General features: G+C 32.1%; 1 pseudogene; it reads left to right on the top strand.

The window, feature by feature from the left end:
- Nucleotides 1-6,970: 6,970 nt before the first annotated feature.
- LOC133193864 (uncharacterized) lies at nucleotides 6,971-12,182 on the top strand (annotated as a pseudogene).
- Nucleotides 12,183-22,960: the final 10,778 nt, after the last annotated feature.

Raw genomic sequence — 22,960 nt, 5'->3', positions numbered from 1 at the left:
ATTAATCCAGTTGTGCCCCTTCAGTATAATTTTGCGAGTATATACTATGCATTAGAAAACAGTTTGTTTTGTTTTGCTTGTCAAGACCCCCCCCCCCCCCCACACACACACACACACTGAAATTACTTCCTACGTGCCTGAAATAATCAAAATGAATGTTAACATGTAATGAAGGGACGTAACCTGCATTATAATTGTTTATTGGTACTTGGCAACAGTACAGCGTTCAGTACTCATTACTTCCTCCAAAGATTTTTCGGTATCTGCGTGTATCTAATTTGCATGTATATATCAATATTTAGAGGGGGTATTTAGACTGCTGATTTTTCATTCTATAAAATAGTTGTTACAAAGTAGAGATTTAAACAACATGAATTTTTACAAGCTTTTACTCAGTTCATACTCTGAAAATGAAAAATACTACAACATTATGAATTATGAATCCATTTAAGACAAATACAACCTCTTTTTAAGAAGATAATAAATTCTGATGAAATTGAAATCAAATTTTTTATTTAGACACTAAATTTTTTTGCCTCCTAAATTTATTAAGATAATAATATGTTTATAGATTAGGGTAGGGAAAAAACAACTATACCTTTGATGAGGTCGTAGAAATATAATAGATTTTATTAAATGCTGTTGATTCAAATTACACTTAAATTTGATGTAACATTTACCATGTGGTTAAAAACTCTAAGCTATTTTATCGTGTCATATAATCGACAGATCAAACCACAATTGTACAATTTTATAAGTAACTTCTCAGGAGTTAGTTTGTGTGCTTTCGGATTATTTTCCTACTTCTAACTTGAAACCACATTACAATGAAGTTTATTCTGAATTGTGCCGAAAAGTATGGTCTCCCTCAGCCAGTAGGAAGTAGACATGCAGTTGGATACAACATTCAAGACTGTACCATGCGCTTCAGCTCTATCTACAGATTTACGACAGGTTCATTATCCACTGGACTATTCTTATGCTCTTTCAGTTCGCGTATGCTAAGTTGACCTACTGTATTTTGCAGTGCAAAGTTGATTCAGTCATATGGTCACGTATGGTACTCAGTACACGTAACTCTCCCTCTCTCTCTCTCTCTTAAAGTAATAAAATTACTCACACAAAATTTTTATGTTTAGCTTTTGTATTTATTAATTCATATATAGATATTCGAAGCAGAATTTCTTAATAGACAAAGATTTGACTCCAGGGGAAAACAGTGCAGGGGCGAAAGGGATTGTTTCAATGCTCCATTATTGCACGCATAGTCTCATGCCACTGTCCGCATATAGCTCTCTCCAGAATATGAGAGGATCGTACATTTTGGCCGTGGTTTTAATTTATGTAATTCACTGAAAATTCCTTAGATTAGGCAAAATCGAGTGTTAGCTAAAAGTGCATTTGTGACAATGCTTCAGATGTCATTTAATACTTTTAAATATATATAAAAAAAGTCACACCGGGAGTAGGGTGCGAGAAATGCATGCTTTATAGAGAAAGTAGCAGAAATTCCTCCCAAAGACTGCTTTCTAAATTATACGTTTGAACAACTTTGTCTTTTGCGGAAATCTTCATCCTGATAATTATATATTCATCAAAAAAAATTTGGACCCCAACCCCACCCAACCACACTGCAAATTCAAATTCACTTCTGGTATTGCACTATCATCTGCATAGATGAAACAAATAGGTCAGGTTTTAATTATGTCTTAACTTGCGCAAAATTATCATCTACATGTATAATTAAGCAGGTATAAACACATTGTCAAATATTTTCAAATAATTAATCCTTCTATTCCTAAGAATCGATACTTATTTATCATGGATGATATAATGATTAACAGTTTTAACTTTCCTTCATATGCAAGTCCTGTACCATGATAAAATTTGGAGGATGTTGGGATTGCTTTAATAAGGAAATTATAAAGACGACGTGAAGTTGATTGCTCTGTGAGCTTGCTTTCCACTGTAAGGAAAAGCGCCATGTCTAAGGAGGTCAAATTTTCAGCAGATAAGGAAGAAAGGGGGGGGGGGTCCTTCCGTTTGAGGGAAAACCGAGTTCAGTGCAAAAATGATAAATGACTTAAACTTATATGATTTAATATAATACATAAAATAAAATAATGTAATTTAATATTATATAATTTAAATTAGCGATATGTATTATTTACGTTATAAATGCAGTGTTTCTTAAGCAAGTCTTGTTTATCCGCTTCCTGTGATAAGTGTGGTGGTAGCTAGAGAGTATGATTTCTTTATAAAGTTCTTCGAGCCATTTGTGCGAGGACAATAAAAAGATGCGATCGAATCTGCTCTTCCAAACTGCTCCAAAAAGAATAAATTCCGGACTATAATAGTTATCATTTGGAAAAAATGGGGAAAGGTGGGGGTCGATTGTTATAAAATCTGAGTTTCCTCTGAAATTGTTTAATTATCGATAATAAAATAGCGCAATAAAACTTCTGGAACGAAAACATACAAATAATGTCATCTGAACTGTGTAACCTTTTTTCGGGGTGGGGTGGGGTGGGGTGGGGGGGTTGGGCTGGCAAAAAAGCCTTTAGTATTAGATGGACCTGGGTTTTCCGCCGAGATTTTACAGTTATAGATCATAAAAGGCACAATAAAGTGACTTTTTTTTTAAATTTTTTTTTCTTCAGAAAATTAGGTATAAAAAGGAAAAAAAAAATAATAATAATAATAATAATAATAAAAAGCGAACAAAACGTATCTCGCGTCTGGAGTCTCTTCTCTTTCTTTGGGGCCGGGGAGATATAAACCTTATTTTTTTTCTGAAATACTAAAATTATCCTTCATAAAAAGCCACAATACCGAAGTAATTTAAAAAAAAAACCACACATATGTAATGACATCTGTAGTCCGAGGTGATTTTTCTTGTGCAGTTTTTACAACACAACCATGGAAGTGTGAGAAGAAAATAAATGACGTTTTCCGATAAAACATAGAGTCATTACACACAATTCATTTTTTATTTAAATTTCTTGGCTTGTTTTTAGTTTGTAAACAATGATATGTTATCTATACTTTTAAAGAGGAGAAAATTGACTATCAGTATCACTTAACATCTAAAAATGTAAAAGAAGATGGGTGAACAAGGCGTGCAGAATGCCTATAGCTTCAGATATTAATAAAATCATATTCAATTTGTGAATTAAGTATTTAAAATAAAGTTCTCATTATTGGAATTTATGAAATTATGATTAACAAAACTTTTCTGAGAAAAAAGATCTCGGAAAAAATTATTCTTTTATTAAAAAAATAAAATGGTATTCGTGGGATTCGAACCCCCTATCAATAAAAATCCGGAGTATCATATTGTTTGGAGACTAACACGCTAACCACTACGCCACGCAGCTCCTGACGAACTGTGGCATTTAAATCATATTTGTGATATGACCCTTGATTTAATGGACTTCAAGTATTTCTCGGAAAGATGCGAATGCTTTGTCATAAAAGTGTACTTTTAAGGTATAGTGGGTCTTTGCTCCATGTTTTTGTAAACCATAAAATGTATATTTTTATGCACACTTTTAGGATCAACTTTTAAAAAAATGGAGCGAAGACCCACTCATATCGAAAAATTTTGTTAAAGTGTGAGAAAATGATCCTTTTTGTCCTCTTAAGTGTGTGTATGCTATTTCGTAGGCAAATAATTTCAGTCTTTGTGAGATTTTTGTAAATTGTAGAGATTAAGCATAAAATATACTTTAATGTTGGATGAAATATCAAAGAAAGTTTTTATATAATTGAGATTTTATTTTTCACTTCATATTTGTCGCACTATAGGCACTTCGCCCGCCTTGTTCACCCATCTTCTTTTTGACTTAAGGGTGGTTTTCGCTTGACGGTCATCATTTATAAGTTTCTTTACAGCGATTGTTATAAATGTGGTATCATATGACATTCTGATCGGGAGGCCCGGGTTTGATTCTCGTTCGCTGTGCTGCGTCAGACCTAAGACTTAAACATATGTAGTGACTGTTCCATCGCCCTTAGTGTAGAAAATACTGTGAAATCATTAAATTTCGTGGTGGCTCAATATTTGTTGATTTCGTGGGAACCTCTCAGCCAAGAATTAACATCCTCCACGAATAAATAGACAGGAGTTCAGAGTCATTTTTCCTTTTGTAGATATAGATGATTACACGAAATTCGCCCCGAAGAACTTATATAAATTCTAGCAATCCACGAAAAGTAACCGAGTATCTGGTGATAAATGTGAGCTTTTTTTCTTAAAGACTTTTCACATGTTTCAGTAATAAAGACCACATTCTGTGCAACAAATGAAGAATGTGTAGAACATCTTTTATAATTTTTTTTGAAACAAATGATTGAGTGGAAAAGAAAGTAGAATGTATATATCGCCTGACACATTTAACATATAGCAAAATGTACATCATATATAGGATATATATTGTTACAAAACGAAGGTCAACACAATCGTCTGTCATATCAATACGGATAAAGGTTGTTAAAAACATGTGCAATTTGTCTTTATTTGCTTTAAAAACTAGACTCAAATAACTCAACAGTTAGATATATCAATGACGTTTACCAATCAGCAACAGTTCACTATAAACAATAGTTACTTTTATTCATTTGTGTGTTTTACTGACGTTAATGGCCAATTAATGACTGAAATGTATGACAAACGGGATAGTGAGCTTTTCCATCGTCAACTATTTATGAAGCAATATTCTAACATCACTTGCATATGGTGTCTTTAGCTATGTCTTCAAACTTATTTAATATGTAAGAGCATGCTCTGAACACAATCAATTTTTAAACCAAGGCAAGCTCCTGATATAAAAGTTAATGTTACGAGGATTTCAACAACATCGTTTAAAGTCAGCTCCAAGTTCGTTATAATAACCCTGTTTGTAAAGACATACCCTCGTTTCGTCGTATTTATGTCACTGCTTTTATACTAAATTTTACTTCCGAGTACCCCGTCTACCTGTTTATACGTAGGGCTCAACGGCGGTGTGACAGACCGATGAGGATACCTACTCCTACTGGGCACCTGATCCTATTTATGGCGTTTCAAAGGGTCCGTGTTTTTTCTCTGCTGATGATTCGTTTTGTTGACTGGATTTATCAGATTGATTACTTTTAATATTTTAACTTTTTACATAAGCCAAATTCTATCTAACCTCGCAAAATTGTAAATTATTTAAATCACTAAAAATTACAGAATATCCTTCATTGTGATTGCTGTCCAATTTTCAATCTTATATTTCTTAAAATAAAAATAATTGATAAGAAAATGAACGGTTTACTTTGAGAAAGTGAAAGCCAAAACCCAATGTCTGATTTAAAGTCCCAGTACGAATACAGAAGTGTAAAAAATTTGTTTCACAAGCGCGTTCTTCATACAAATCGGTATTCATAAACGTATATTTGATTTTTATAAGTCCACTGACATTCAACAACTGGGAATAACGGAAACTCATCTCACAGAAATTAATGAATCAAGAAAATGTCTGTATTTCTATGTGAACCTATAAACTTTGACTTTTGTGTTTGTGTATTTCTCTGTAAACCTATAAACTTTGACTTTTCAATTTTAATAACTTTCAAGGTTATTGTCTGTAACCACTTAAACCTTCTTACCATACACAGTCATCTTTGAATCTTTGACAGTTATTAAAACTTGACACCAGAAACAAAATATATAAAATAAAATTTGGTTGCTATATGTCTTGCTTGCCATGGCAAGAGCTAGCAAAATTTATATTTTCAGCTACTTTGCGCTTTATTGAGCCTTAATAAAGACACAAAAATCAAACAATCCATTCTGGCAAACACTTATGCCCTAAAAAACTTTTTACGATATATCTCTAAATAAGTGGTAACCATGGGTACATTTTGAATACATGTTATATGCCGAAAATGCTAAAAAAAAAACGCTCAATATTCACTAGTTACAGGTGTTGCATGATCAAACTCAATCAAAAAAAAAAAAAAAAAAAAAAAAAAAAAAAAAAAAATTGATATTTTATAATAAGGAATTGGTAATATTACTCTAAAAATAACTTTCATGGTTGCCATGGTAACACAATATAGCCATATAAAATATGTTGCTGAGTTTATGTTAATGTTGTTACCGTAGGAAAAACATGGAAATTCAAGACTGGCAAGTATACATCTTTAGGACCTTGTAACACAAATAGAATTTGAAAAATTAGGATTAATTGCTATACTTTGCAGTGTACACAGTGAAACATTGTACAATCGGTTAAAATGATTTTTTCTTTTGCTACTTTAGGAATTTAGTTACCTTTTCATCAAGAAATATTTTATTTGTGCCCCTTAAATTGTACTTATGTGATAAAACGTCAGTTGAATACTATATATCGATAAATTTTGAGGAAGAAAATAACACTGTTTGTATGGTTAGCAACGAGGAAAATGTTCAATTTTCTTAACTCATTTGCAATATTAAACTCTATATGGTAGCTTCTTGCAGCTTGTAGATTGTTTGGTAGATAAAAGTGAAAATCAGCTTTATTGTTGAAAACTTTCAATCATTAAAGATTTGGGAATCTAGATACAAGGGTATGTATCCAAGGAAACAAAACATTTTAAGCTTTTATACACATTTTTTCCCATAATTTCTTCATTCAAAGGATTTCCTCATCGGTTTGTAGAACGTTGTTAAGGTGACGCACGGTTGAAGTAATATTTCTGTTCCTCGAATGTGTGTAGTGAAAAGAGGTTATATTTTTAAATCTGAGGTTTTGTTTTTTTGAAGGATTAATAAGGTTTTTCCTGTCAAGTTCTACTGCCTTTTTTATTCCGTCTTCAATAATTCCCATAGGAAAACACTGTTCAAGAAGGTATTTTTTTTAAATTCACTTAGACGTTCATCTCTTATTTCTTTGTCGCTAATTATAATACAGATTCTTCTTGCTAAGTTATAAAGGATAGAGCGTTTTGTATGGCTTGGATGGCAGGAACTAAAATGGAATTATTGATGGGTATCTGGGTAAGTGAAAATTTATGTTTCGTTATTAGGATATCTAAAAATGGAATAATGTAAGCCAATAACAAAGTTTATAAATAAATCAGCGTACCTGACTCTTATCTTCAATTCCTAATTAATCACACATGACATTCACGGATTATGCTTTAAAATTCCCATTTCCTATATTTGTTTTCAAGAATTCTCCTCACCTTTAATTTTCACTCGGCAAATATTTGCTCAATACTTGTGACATCATGGATTTGATATTTAACCCTTGTGATAAATACCTAGCTATTTATACCACCCCAAAACGACAAGATTTAGTTTATATTATGTTTTTGATTGATTCCATTCTTTTCTTGGACCTGAAGTTAAACTTTAAATGTAGAAATTAAGAAATCATTATCTCTAAAGTTCACGTCATACAGCTTACTATGACGTCATATTGTATAGGCAAGTAGGATATCTGGGTGTAGCCTTAATATACCCACGCACGTGTCCGAATACACACACCACACAAACCAGCCTGAATACAGAAAGATAAATCTAAGTGGACATCTTGATATTTGTGGCCGGGGACAATTTTCAGTTTTTCAGTTTTACCAACTTTATGCAGACAATGTAGTACAAAGAGGAGAAAAGGAGAAATACTTTATCAAACTGTTAAAATATTCATTAAATAGTTCACTATAGACATTGTCATATTTAATGTATAACTTAAACATTTATATGCAAGTAAATTGTTATTTTCCTTTGACTTATTTATTAGTTTCCTCTATGAGTAATGTGACGTCATTGCATTGTTGTTGCCGTTACCACCAGGTAACGTTATTTAAGGAATGAATTTAATAGCTACCCAATTTATACGGTATGAAGTGGGTTTGGAAGCGGTTTATAAAAAAAGTGTAAACTGTTCCAACGCACTTTATACGGTATAAATTGGGTAGCTATTAATTTCATTCCTTATAATTCAATTTTCATTCATTTAGTGTAAGAAAAAAGATGATTGCCCTTGACTTCAAATTGTACAAAATTCAAATGTAACGTCAGGCGGATCGATACGTTTTTGACGCAAGTCATTGTGACGTAGGCAACCCAATTTATACGATATAAAGTGATTTTTTTATCCAATCAAATACCGCATTATAACCAGAATTTATTTTTTTTATTCTATTTTCATATTGATTACGGGACACTGTGATGTTTCATATATCTATATATCTATCTATCTATCTATCAATCTATATATATATATATATATATATATATATATATATATATATATATATATATATATATATATATATATATATATATATATATATATATATATATATATATACATACATATATATATATATATATATAATGTTCAATGATATATGTGTCAGATCTTTTAAAGTTAGGTGCAAAAAAGTGATTGGTAAGTGAACATCCAACGTAGACAAAATAGTGAAAATAAAAGCAGTAGGTTAAACTTAATTGATACCATGTGTACTGCAAACAGGGATTTAGGTGTGAAAAAAGACTTTTTGATAGATTTATCAAAAGCATTCACAATACGTATTTGTGAACAAACACAAATGTGAGAATAAAAGTGACTACTTGAGAAATTTTCAATCGCTTAAACACAGAACAATATTAATTGTCAAACGTCGATTTTTTATGTGAACCAAAATGATTAAATGATTTGAGAAACATGATGTCTAATGAAAAAATAAAACTTTCCACAAAGTTTTACCAAATAAGTCGTTGTAATTACAAAACAATTAAGCAAGATGTGGAATTAAGAATTCAGCCTTTTCATGAATATTGATGAAGAAAATGCGTTAACAGTATATATACACGCATGTCCGCGGGAAATCATAGACGTCGAGACACGTTGCATTTTGATTATGATTATGAATAAAAGAATAATATCTGTCATTACAGAGTAGATGGTTAAAACTGCTTTAAAAGATTAGTATCTTTAAGGTTAGACTTTTGCCATCCATGTCAAAAGTTATTTTGTATACAAAACGCCTTACCTCGTTTTCTTGACGCCATTTTTGTTTATCAATCTAAAAATAGCGACTGTTTCATGTGATGGACAGAGGCATTACTTTTCTGGCAAGAAAAGGAATAATTATAAATTGAGAACTTTATAACGCGTTCATTTTCAATTGTGTAATATACCATATTTTCGTAACTTTATTTGGTAAAACAAAATAAATAAATTTCCAACTTTATTTTTAACTGACGCAAGTTATAGCATGTATATCTTTAAACAGGTCTGCTAAGAAAGTGACACAATTAGAAGGTCACGGGAAATCTAACGGATTTTGAAAGACCTAACTTTACCCAAAGATAGATATTGTCGATGAGGAAGTTAAGTATCTTTCTAATATCAACTTCAGAGTACCTGTGTGTAAAATCAGAATGAGTTTTACAAAGTAAGCGTAATTTCCTATTTTTTTTTAATTGAGGAAGCAATAAAAATTATACCTCGTTATTAACAACGCTTTATTCCTTTCAAATGTAAAACAAATCAAGGAATATATGGTGTCATTGCAATTAAAAGATAATGATTTGATGAAATTGTGTATTAGATTGATTGATTGTTTGTTTTTAACGTCCCATTCGAGAATTTTTCAATCATAAAGAGACGTCACCGTATACCGGTGAAGGACCTTTACTCGGCACTCAGGGCAATAGAGCAGTGAGGGTTCTTAATTGTGTCAACGCGTACCGTGACACGGGACCTCGGTTTGCAAGGTCTTTTCTGAAGGACATGTGATTTCACTTCTAGTGCCGGGCGCTTAGCTAAGAAAAATGCCCTGATACTAGGCTACCGTGATCGGTTAAATTGTGTATATGATGTAACTGAAATTGTTTACTTGTATATGGATATAACTTGAAGAGGTCATCAGTTATCAATATTTTTAAGATTCCCAACTATCAAGATGATTTTGAATTACCCTACCTATACTGGATTCCAAAACTCAAAAAAAAATCTCTACAAACAAAAACACATACCGGGTTCCAGTAAATATTCTACCAAGCCTCTTTCTTTACTCATCAATAAAATATTTTCAGCAGTTAAGGAGAAACTTCAGGAATACTATACAACAGTATATAGATCTTTTTAATAATATATGCAGACATGCGCAGAAGTACTTCCAAGTGGATAAAACACGAGTCGTTCTGTGCAACATTTTTCGCTTCATTTTCGTCAAAAGTGTTTTAGGAACATCGTCGTATATATATTTTTTCTAAATTGATATTTACTTATAAACTGAATAAAATTGGTTTGAAGTGTGTTTTATTCTATTTATTTCTATTCATATACGAGTTACAAACATTTTCTGTTTATCGTTACCTTGTTTACATTGGCAACGAGTTACAACAGTATGGCGACACCCACGAAAACTTGAAGAAAACAAACGTAAATGTATTGCGTAGCATAGCAGCTGATCTGGGGATCAATTCAAAGAAAAGAAAGAAGGATGACCTTATATGTGACATATTATCCAGTCAAACACCAGCAGCTTTAATAACCCCAGTTGTGTAATTGCCATAATCCGTTAATCCCACTGACGTTCAGTTTATGGAAAATTTACCCCCTTTTAATGCAGTCCATTGTCAGTCAATAACAATCTCAAATCTCCCACCATATCATTCTCTATGGTGTATGAATTTATGATAACAAGGCGAAGGCAAGGGGATCAAAGCATCCAAAACTTCAAGGGTTTAGACAAATCCGTGAAGCATTTTGATGCCAGAGATGTCCAGAATATGTACATTGCACAAGTAAGTTAATAAAATTATGCAAATCCAGTCTTTATTATTAAGAAATTCAAATACAGACATTTAATTACATATAAATGTTTATAGATATATAATGGTAAAAAAAATAAACCATCAATATATCAGAAGCTTCTTTAGGCCTGCGGTTCTGACATTTTTCATGTGCAATTTCCTATCAATATTATGAATTTGAACATAAAGCAGGAATTGGAAATAAAGAACAATAAACATTCAGAAATCTTGATGTCATTAAAAATGACAATATAATTAAAATAAAATTTTTACTAAAATTTCAGATTGACGAATCTACAGTGTAAACTAGAGGATTTTGCATAGTATCAATGAAAAAACAGCGGTACCAGGTTTCTTGTGCATAAGTAATGGTGATGGATCGAACAGTGTGGACTTTGCTTACTGTCAATGCCCCATAGGGTAAGTATTAGACAGTTCTTATCTTCAAAATAACATAAAATCTAAATTTTGTCATTTTATATTATTTTAATAATGTTAATGATAATAATTTGTTATATATGTGTTCATATTTTCTGTAAATTACATATACAGATTAGCTCAAGCATGCAGTCATATTGGGAGGCTGCTCTTCACCATATGCAATATGCAATTCACTACAAAAGAACCTTTGCAAGGAGAACAGAGTTGTACATCAACACTCTGCCAATGGAAAGTGTCATGAACAAAGAACCAGAATCCAAAGCCTATAAGCAACCTTAACCATTCAAGGCCCAAGGCGATGGCAAGCTGTGATACTGATGATGATGTAGCCAGATTATCATCACCATCAGATGGTTCAGCAATGGCAAGGTTCGACTCTCGTCATTCTGAGGTCAAACATCATAGCCTTGCTTGGTCTCTGGATCAACTTAGAGAACTAAGAGCTTGTTTCCCTCATATATTTTAAAATTGCTTTTTTCTATGTTTTGGAGTCCAAAAACGAAAATTGAACTTAAAAAAAATATCTCACTGCAATGACACAAATATTTTTCTTTTAATATTATAAGTAATTTTAAGTCAACATCATAATCAAACTGAGAGCAGTGTATATAATATTATGAGGATTGAGGTCTTGCTAGTATGAAGTTTAAATACATTAAAAGATACAAATATAATTTTGAAATAATTTTTGAATAGGTAAATGACATATAACATATCTTAAAAATCATAAATGATTAGAAGAGTATAGGATTTAGTATTTTATGCAGTGATTCAATTATAAAACCTTTGCTGTCTAGGTATGGCTCATCTCTGGAATATTTCAGACTCCAGTGCCCCTAATTCTTTGGAAGTTGAAGAGATTGCAAATAATGCCGAGTTCTGTGATGGAAAAAATAAGACATCCTCAAAGGTGTTAATTACGACATTCTATAAAAAGCATGAGCAATATCGGTAACAGCACTCCGCTACAGACATGGCTATTGTTCTACCTCGAAGAATGTCCCTCTTGTTTCTCGACTCAGAAGAGCCAAGCGACGTTTTAAATCCAAAGGTTCTTAAGGGAATCATTGGTTTTGAAAAATGTTACAGACAATCTGTCTCACAGATATCTACTTTTGACAATGAAGTCACAGGCGAATTTATTCAGAATAGCAGGTATGCAGAGAGAAAACTTTTCTAGATTCCGCAAAATTCATGGAAGAAGTTTAAAATAATCGACTAAATAGCAGATTTTCTTGTTCTGAACGAAGATACAACTAAAACAAAGGACTGTAGAACCTGAACGTGATCTTTAACTTTAAAAAAAAAATGCTAATTAGAACAGTTACGGACTTTGTTGTGGTCAAATGCTTTATTTTCTACATAAACAAATCGTTTTACCATTTTTGTTTTTTATGCATTGAAAATATTTTTGTCACTTCAAAGCTTCTTATATAATTGGAATGATATAATAATGTGAATAAGTACGGGACATTTAATATGTGTATTCATTGTCATTTGCGAACATTTATGGTTGAGCTCCTCATTTTTTTTAAAAATGAGATTTAGTGTAGAAGAAGTATTTATTGTCAACATTTTTGCTTTTGGCTCCTTTTTTAAACATTTGCTTTCTAGCAAAAGAAGTGTACATGTATATATTTTGTTTTAAGAATAATGTTGCTAATGAATAAAATTGATTTCTAACATACCAGGTTTTAATTCCATCTGCAATTGAATTTGTCATTGAATCTTGGATTTGATTAGTTAAACAGAATTTGAATGAAAAAAAAATGTTTTATTCTCATACAAATTTAAACAAAGCATTTACATTTATAAGTATCTTTACAGCGATTGTTATCAATGTGATATCATAGGACATTCTGATTGGGAGGACCGGGTTTGATTCTCGTTCGCTATGCTGCGTCAGACCTAAGACTTAAACATAGGTAGTGACTGTTCCATGGTCTTGAGTGTAGAAAATACTGTGAAATCATTAGATTTCGTGGTGGCTCAATATTCGTTAATTTCGTGGGACCTCTCAGCCAAGAATTAACATCCTCCACGAATAAATAGTCAGGAGTTCAGAGTCATTTTTCCTTTTGAAGATATAAGTGATTACACGAAATTCGCCCCGAAGAACCTATCAATTCTAGCAATCCACGAAAAGTAGCCCCCATGAATTTTAATGATTCCACAGTAGGTCTAAATATGAAGTCCTTCACCGGTATATAGTGACGTCTCTATATGTGTGGAAAATTCCCGAATCGGGCGTTTAACAACACATCCAATCAATCATACGCATCCTGATGCACACTTCTCTAAACTGTAAAGTAAATTTTCATTCGTTAAATTCCAAAGTTAAGAAACACATGTGAAAAAAATCTTCTTGATTAAACCGAGTATCTGGTGATAAATGTGAGCTTTTTTTCTTAAAGACTTTTCACATGTTTCAGTAATAAAGACCACATTCTGTGCAACAAATGAAGAATGTGTAGAACATCTTTTATAATTTTTTTTCGAAACAATTGATTGAGTTGAAATGAAAATAGAATGTAAAAATCGCCTGACACATTGAGCCTAACAAATGGCAAAATGTACATCATATATAGGATATATATTGTTACAAACACAATCGTCTGTCATATCAATACGGAAAAAGGTTGTTAAAAACATGTGCAATTTGTCTTTATTTGCTTTAAAAACTAGACTCAAATAACTCAACAGTTAGATAGTTCACAATTAACAATAGTTACTTTTATTCATATGTCGACTCAATATATCTTAGTGAACTCGAAATTAAAAAAAAAATTGGATTTTTCCATATTTTTATATATTTGGATGTTTTACTGACGATAATGGCCAACTAATAACTGAAATGTATGACAAACGGGATAGTGAGTTTTCTATCGTCAACTATTTATGAAGCAATATTCCAACATCACTTGCATATGGTATCTATAGCTATGTCTTTAAACTTATTCAATACCAAGAGCATGCTCCTGATATAAAAGTTAATGTTACAAGGATTTCAACAACATCGTTTAAAGTCAGCTCCAAGTTCGTTATGATAACCCTGTTTGTAAAAACATATCTTTGTTACGTCGTATTTATGTCACTGCTTTTATACTAAATCTGACTTCGGAGTACCCCGTCTACCTGTTTATACGTAGGGCTCAACGGCGGTGTGACAGACCGATGAGGATACCTACTCCTACTGGGCACCTGATCCTATTTATGGCGTTTCAAAGGGTCCGTGTTTTTTCTCTGCTGATGATTCGTTTTGTTGACTGGATTTATCAGATTGATTACTTTTGATATTTTAACTTTTTACATAAGCCAAATTCTATCTAACCTCGCAAAATTGTAAATCATTTAAATCACTAAAAATTATGTAATATCCTTCATTTGCGATTGCTGTCTAATTTTCAATCTAGGATTTCTTAAAAATAGGTTAATATAAAAAAAATGATAATAAAATGAACGATTCCCTTTGAGAAAGTGAAAGCCAAAACCAATGTCTGATTTAAAGTCCCAGTACGATCACAGAAGAGTTAAAAATTTGTTTCACAAGCGCGTTGTTCATGCAAATCGGTATTCATATACGTATATTTGATTTTAATAAGTCCACTGACATTCAACTACTTGGAATAACGGAAACTCATATCAATATGCACAGTCTCATAGAAATTAATGAATGAAGAAAATGTCTGCATGTTTGTGTATTTCTATGTGAACCTATAAACCTTGACTTTTTAATTTTAATAAGTTACAAGGTCATTGTCTGTAACCACTTAAACCTTCTTACCATACACAGTCATCTTTGAATCTTTGTCAGTTATCAAAACATGACACCAGAAACAAAATATATAAAATAAAATTTGGTTGCTGTATGTCTTGCTTGCCATCTCAAGAGCCAGCAAAATTGGGATTTTCAGCTACTTTGCGCTTTATTTAGCCTTAATAAAGACAGGAAAATCAGACAAACCATTATGGCAAACACTTATGCTATAATGAAACTTTTTACAATATATCTCTAAGTAAGTGGTAACCATGGGTACATTTTGAATAATGTTAAATGCCGAAAATGCTGAATTCAATATTCACTAGTTACAGGTGTTGCATGATCAAACTCATTCAACAGCACAAAGAAAACAAAAAAAAATTGATATTTTGTAATAAGGTATTAGCAATATTACTCTAAAAATAACTTTCATGATTACCATGGTAACACAATTTAGCCATATAAAATTTGTTGCTAAGTTTAGTTTAATGATATTACCGTAGGAAACACATGGAAATTCAAGACTGGTACGTATACATCTTTAGGACCTTGTAACACAATTAGAATATGAAAAATTAGGATTAATTGCTATACTTTGAGTGTAAACATGGAAACATTGCACAATCGGTTCAAATGATTTTTTCTTTTGCTACTTTAGGAATTTAGTTACCTTTTCATCAAGAAATATTTTATTTGAGCCACCTTAAATTGTACTTATCTGATAAAACGTCAGTTGAATACTATATATTGATTATAATTTAAGGAAGAAAATGACAGTTTCTATGGTTACCAATGAGGGAAAAATGTTCAATTTTTTTTAACTCAATTGCAATATTAAACTCTATATGGTAGCTTCTTGCAGCCAGTTATAGATTGTTTGGTAGATAAAAGTGAAAATCAGCTTAGTTGTTAAAAACTATCAATCATTAAAGATTTGGGAATCTACATACAAGGGTATGTATCCAAGGAAACAAAATATTTTAAGCTTTTATACATATTTTCCCCATAATTTCTATATTCAAAGGATTTCATTTGAATTTTTAGAAATGTGAAAACTAGGACCACACCAATGCCGTTAAAAATTGATCACCAGTTTTATAGAAAAGTATTTTCTTTTTAAAGATAGGACCAGCTTAAAACATATAGATGGTAAATTTGAAATTCCTTAACTGTTTTTTAACATTTCCAACCAAAAGGAAATATGACAATTCGTCATAAGTATATTTAACAGCGATCTTTTTCTATAAGTTGGTTGCATTTCAATCTATCGTTGCTTTTGTTTTGGGTATACGACTTTATAAAAGTGTATGTATGAAATTATTACTTTTGAATACTTTCTTTCTATAGTAACATAAGTAATAATCAATTTTCCACGTATATTTATGATGCATTTAAGACACTAAATCTTAAACTTTTGGAAACAGTAATTTCCTCTTGTTTGCATTGCTGCAAACGTTAACTATGTGACTCTGAACATGTTTAAAAATGTTCAAAATTAAGAGCATATTGCCATGGTAACCATGACACATTGCAACCATTTTTTGCATGATTTCAGTTTACGGTTTCAAAGACTTTAGCCATAGGGTGTTTGGAGAAATTTTGAGACTATGCGTGCCACAACATGCAAAGGTATTTAAAAGCACATATCATTACATGGAATGGCTCTTTAGTTATTCATATTTAGATAATAAAGACCAAATGTTTACTGTTTTTGTAAAGCCTTGCTGCTCAGAAAATAAGAATGACATATCACGATAATGTCGAAAATAAAGATAATGAGTTAAGTAAGAATAATCAATTACATTGTCGCGCACATTTCCTCTGTGTGATATATTTGGCATATTTCTGTATTTTACATAACAGCTGTATCACACAAAAACGTGACAGAATGGAGAAAGGAAAAAAAAAACGTGTATGTTAGGCTTCTTTTTTGATTTTATTGATCAATTGATTTAAATTTTCAAAGCTTAGTACAGCAGGCTTTTGGCGTCAAATGCATTAAAAATAAATTAAGAACGATAAAGAGGTTTTCATGTAAATTTAAAGTGACACTGTGAAGGACAAACGGGAAAATTGACAACAGTAGAATTTTTGCATGATACATGCAAATTTTGTTCAGTTCTTGAAGATATTAGGTTTCAGAAAACTACAGGTTTCAGAACCTAAAAAATCTAATTTAATGGAGAAAAATAAAAGTAAAAAAAATCTTTGTATAACCCATCACAAAAATATTGCTTCACTTCTTCCTCTTTATTGTACGCATGCGCTGAAAAGTTGAAGAATTTAACCATGGTTTCAATTTCATAGATATAAATGTCGGATGACCGAGAATTTTGATACAATCTTCAAAAAAGATGATCATAACTTATTCCTTACTTCTGCTTGCCCCAATTCAATGTTGTTTACATTTTTTACGCTAAAAATAAAGGACGCATGACCTTGACATTGTTCACATTGACGATAAAAGCAAAGCGATAGAAACAAAATTTGTTTTTCCGGCAGTTATATTTTGCAGTTTTTTTCCTTGCTTTAAAGTGCAGTTGAGTTGTCAAAACTTCGCTATATTTATATTTCACAGAAATCTTTTGTTTTGTGATACAATTTTCTTAAAAGAAACACATGGTTTTGACTCATAATGCAACTTTTAGAGGAGTTTGATTAAATTAAGGAAAGTATTAATATATCTGGGTCAGAAAGTTCAAACCTACAACAAAATCAGGCCCGTACCAACGGTTTCAAAAGTGTGTGTGTGTGTGGGGGGGGGGGGGGGGGGAGGAGCAACTTCCCAAAAAATCTGACAAGCAAAAAAAAAAAACAAACTTTTTTTACTGTTCAAATCCTGGAATTTGCTAGTGTCCGACCTTACAACATCAAAGGAAAATTTACCATAGCAAAATACTATACTCAGAAAGAAGTGGGGGCCGCCCCCTACTGCCTCCTCCCCGCGTTCTAAGGGCCTGAAAATTATTGGAACTAATAAACAAACAATTTTCAATGTTCGTGCTTTATACTGAAGTTATTTGAAATGATGAAAGTCAAGAACTTAAAGGCTTCCAAAGTTTGTTTTTGAAAACAGTGAGAGAACAAATGTGTAAATTCATTAAAATGTGCATGCATGTGCTGGCATACATTGATATAAGTCACAATTTAGCATGATTAATTGAATAACTTCATATTTTAAACAAGATGTGTTTTTTGAAACACTGATTCCCCCGTATGGCAGCTTATGGCGAAGGTTAGTTTCTCAAATGCAAGTCAAAATCCTGGCCAAAAGATAAAAAATGTTGGTACCCAAAAAAAGGTCTTGTCTCGAGGAATATACCTGTGAAATAAGAAAGCCCTAGCTGCAACTGTTCAAAAGTTATAGCGAAGGTTAAATTTTTTAAAAAGTAAGTAAAACGTCAAGGTCAAGGTTGTTGGAAGGTCTTGTCACAAGGATTACATATGTGAAGTATGAACGCCCTAGCTTCAACCATTCAAAAGTTATGGCGAATGTTAAAGTTTTTCGAAAGTAGGTCAAACTCCTATGTCAAGGTCAAATGGTCAAAGTGGTTGGTATCCAAAGGAAGGTCTTGTCACAGGGATTATTTATGTGAAGTATGAAAGCCCTAGCTCCAACCGTTCAAAAGTTATGGCCAAGGTTAAATTTTTTCAAAGGCAGGTCAAACTCCTAGGTCAAGGTCAAAGGATCAAATAGATTGATATCCAGAGGAAGGTCTTGTCACAAGGAATACACATGTGAAGTTTGAAACCCCAAGCACTAACTGTTCAAAAGTTATGGCCAAGGTTAGAGTTTTTCAAAAGTAGGTCAAATTCCAAGGTCAAGGTCAAAAGGTCAAAGTTGTTGATATCCAAAGGAAGGCCTTGTCACAAAAAATACACTTGTGAAGTTTGAAACCCCAAGCACCAACTGTTAAGAAATTATGGCCAAGGTTAAAGTCTCATAAAATTTTGCAAAAGTGGGTCAAACTCCAAGGTCAAGGTCAAAAGGTCAAATATGATGGTACCCAAAGAAAGGTCTTGTCACAAGGAATACACATGTGAAATAGGAAAGTCATAGCTCCAACCAATCAAAACTTATGGGCAAGGTTAAAGTTGACAACAGACAGACAGACAAACAGACAGACAGGACAAAAACAATATACCCCCGGAATCTTTCGATCCGGGGGCATAAAAACAATCTCGTGCCCTGTTTTGAGATAAGCTGTAGAGATAATGCTTTAATTAATTACATTTTTATATAGTAAAATACTTTCAGAGCCCCTTGATTGGTCAATTAAAAATATATACTTCCCGTTTTGACACGGTATGACTTAAATGAAAAGAAGTTAAAAGCACATGTTTGCTAAATGACGTGTGTTTTACTCCTAATAGTTTTCAAACTACTTTTTTGGGAGGGGATCTACACTTTCATTTTATCTTTTTAAGGATGAGTTTCAAGAGTTCACCTTTTGCATTTTTATGCGATGGTTGTGTTAGAAGAATGGTGTATCTGCGTCCATTCTCATCTGTTTAAATCAAAGAAATTTAAATCATGAAATATAAAGATAACGAGCAGTATTCAAACTCAAAAGTCCATTGAAACAATACAAATCGGGAGCAGAGAAAACACAAACCTCTTAAAACACCAGAAGTGGGATCAGGTGCCATGGAGGAGTAAGTAACCGCCGTGTGCTCCTTGTCATGAGCGGGCAAACAGAAAAAAATCCGTAGACAATTCAGTGTGTAAAAATGGTCAAATAATTTGCATTTTGTAGGTTACCATTAACGTCTTTTTCTAGAAAATATCCAAATATGAATAAGATATATCAGACTCAATGGTACCTTTTATTTCAAGTTCAATAGGATATATCGAATCGACATATTAATGGAAGTATCTATTGTTAAATAATAATACGTCGTCGATATATTTAAATGTCAGGTTGAAAGCCACACCAAGTGTTTAACTTTTCTTCTTCTCATGTAGAAGTTTTTGAATAAATTCTGATTCATATGAGTGTCATTATAAAAAAAGCAGCTAAACGTGTCACTTCCTTGTGAAATCCTACTTTTTATTTTCTCTCCATTTGTTACTTTACAATGTATGACATCTATACTTTCTATGACTAATAAAAATTTTCATATAATTCATTTCGTTCATGTCAATAGATGTTTTTTATCATACCAATCGGCCAACTTCATACTGTCAATGGAATTTATCTCTTCAAATAATGATAAATATGCCAAATTTGGTTTGAATTTTAGTCTAAAAAATCATGTATGCATTAAATATATGTTAAAATGAATATGTCTACGCAGGACAGGGGCGTTGGCAAAGGGGCGGCGTTCGCCTCCCTAATAATTTTGTCAAAAAAAAGAAAGAAAGAAAAATGAATTTTAAATGAGAAATACAAAATTACAAAATTTGTAATGGCAATATATGATATATGTGATGAATGGAGCGGCGAGAATAACGGCAATCTGTGGTCAATGGAGCGGCAAAGTGTGAAAACTATTATTTACACAGATACCTTTACCCGGCGTGTGTAAATGATAACATGAATAAGCATTGTACCCATCGCTCTACGTGCAAGTTTGCTACAAATTCTTCATCAAACCCACAGCTACATGTAGCAACGTATATGGAAATTCTATTGGGGGGGGGGGGGGGGCTTGGTGGGGATTCTCCAAGTTTCTGCACTTTTTTTTCTTTTTAGTCATTTGCTGGAATTTGTCCGAGTTCGACGTAACGGGAACAAAAAGTGTGTTTGAAAGGGGGAAGCAACGTCTAAATGAATGAATTTTTGCGTATCGAAACTTAAGCAAAAAAAAAAACAAGAAAACAAACAAAACAAAACAAACAAAACAAAAAAAAAAACACTATTCTCAGAAAAAATGGAGAATTTGGTCAAAAATTGGAGCCCCCCCCCCCTTTCCTGACACCTTCCCACGCTTATAACAGGCCTGTTCATTGTCTAATGAATTGGTCGATCGATGTTTGAAAATCTTTGATGAATCGAAGTTGTAAGCTATTAAATTAAAGCAAAATACAAAAAAATCGAGGTTAAAATTACTTTTTAAAACAACTTCAGTTGATATTTTTAGAATGTCATACATATTTCTGCATTTCAAAAATGGAGGGATTATGAAGGATTAATTACCCTGTCCATTTTAAATTTCATAATTATGCATTCTTTCGGCAAGTAACAATAAATATTATACAATAATAGAAAATTATATGTATTTTAATCTTAACCTCGTCAAAAACCCGCAAAGTTCTTTCTATGCCGTTCCGGGGAAAAAAAACTAGCTCCTAGCTATTGAAATATTCCGTGAATATGGTAGACTAGTGAAAATGGTAGGCTAGTGAAAGTTTCACAGTGCAGCTGAAGAAAACTTAAAACACATAAAACACTTTTTTTTGGTTGCATGTTTAAGAGAGCATGTCAGTAAGCATTGAGCTTTCTATGGAAAGTCAAAAATCTGATTTTTTTTTTTTTAACAAGAAAAATACAAAATTAATGATTTCAACCATAATCACTGAGTCGTATCCAAGGAGAAACATTTCCTTAGTTACCAGAACAATTTTTCACATTCAAAACGGGCAAATACTGACATAATTAAATGTATTTTTCACGCAAATGCTCTCAAAAGATGGTTTAAAACTATCCATTTTATAAAGATGACTAAATTAATAGTTCTACTTTGCCTGATTAAATTGGATTAAGTTCTTCTGTTACGTTGCTATGGCAATGGGAAAAAGCGACAAGTTTAGCATTGAAAAAAAAATAGCTGAATTTAAGATATTTTTAAAAGGTATTTGACAAAAATCCGTACAACTGCTTAAAAACTCTATAATGAAATTTTGTAACTGTTTGAGTATACAAAAAAATTAAAAAATAAAATTGGGTAGACTTTCAAAAGAATTGTTGCCATGGAGATTCAAAAATATGCAAATTTGGGCATTTTTAGATGATTTTCTGTTAACAATTCAGATTACTAGAAGTAATTTGTCCTTTCAGAAACAAGATATCCTTATTCCACATGGGTGCAGTTATAATAGAAAATGAGTCATGCACTACTATGACCTTCTCCTCACTTTGACCTTTGACCCCAAGGTCATATTATTCTGTATTATATATTCTATGTCTAATAATTTCTATCTAAATCTACATGGTTCTTGATATTTTGAACCTTGCTCAAAATATTTCAAACATTGATGCACAGAGTATACTGTTAGACAATTCAAGAAGATAAATTCATGCTCTACTGTTGACTTTGACCCCAATGGCAAGGTCAGTTAATTAATTAAGGTCAAAGTTAAAAATTTTATCTGTTATGACCTGTTCTTGAAATACATGTATTTGAAACATGTGCAAAGTAATGCATCATGAACAACCTTTAGTCAACACTAAATAATGATGCTTTAACATCAATACTGATTAAAATGACCTTGATGTTCCCTAAAATTTTCCTCCCCTGCACTATGTAAAATTTCAGCCCCATCCATATCTAGAGGTTGACAATCTGAGGGAAAAAACTAAAATCCAAATAACTTGGGAATCTTGCAAATTAATTGATAGGATTTAGTTTGGTCTTGCTATTCTTGAAAAGAATATCTGATAACTGATTTGGAACATGGAAAAACAAGATTAAACTTTAATAATGGTTCCAATCAAGATACATTTCCTCCAGTGGCTTCTTTAAAAGAACAGGATGTCATCTTCAACTATCTATAATAGCTGTAAAAATAACAAAAGTTTATGTATTAATACTACTGAATAAGTGGTACAGTAGATTAACACACATGTACATCCTATCTTCTGTAAAGGTTGCATTTATGATATATGCATGTAATTTCCACCATGCTAGTCAATGTTAATAATTATATGTAGCATGAACCAGTTACATATATGTAGACAAGGGAACAATTCAGATATATGAACAAGCTGCAATATATATATATATAGGAGTTCTGGACTCTGGAGTGGGGG

This window comes from Saccostrea echinata, unplaced genomic scaffold, assembly GCF_033153115.1.
Source record: "Saccostrea echinata isolate AGI-Se365-2 ecotype Australia unplaced genomic scaffold, CSIRO_AGI_Sech_v1 ptg000028l, whole genome shotgun sequence".
Taxonomy (NCBI): domain Eukaryota; kingdom Metazoa; phylum Mollusca; class Bivalvia; order Ostreida; family Ostreidae; genus Saccostrea; species Saccostrea echinata.
The sequence above is the reverse complement of the archived record's forward strand: the minus strand, read 5'-3'. Positions and strand labels throughout refer to the sequence as shown.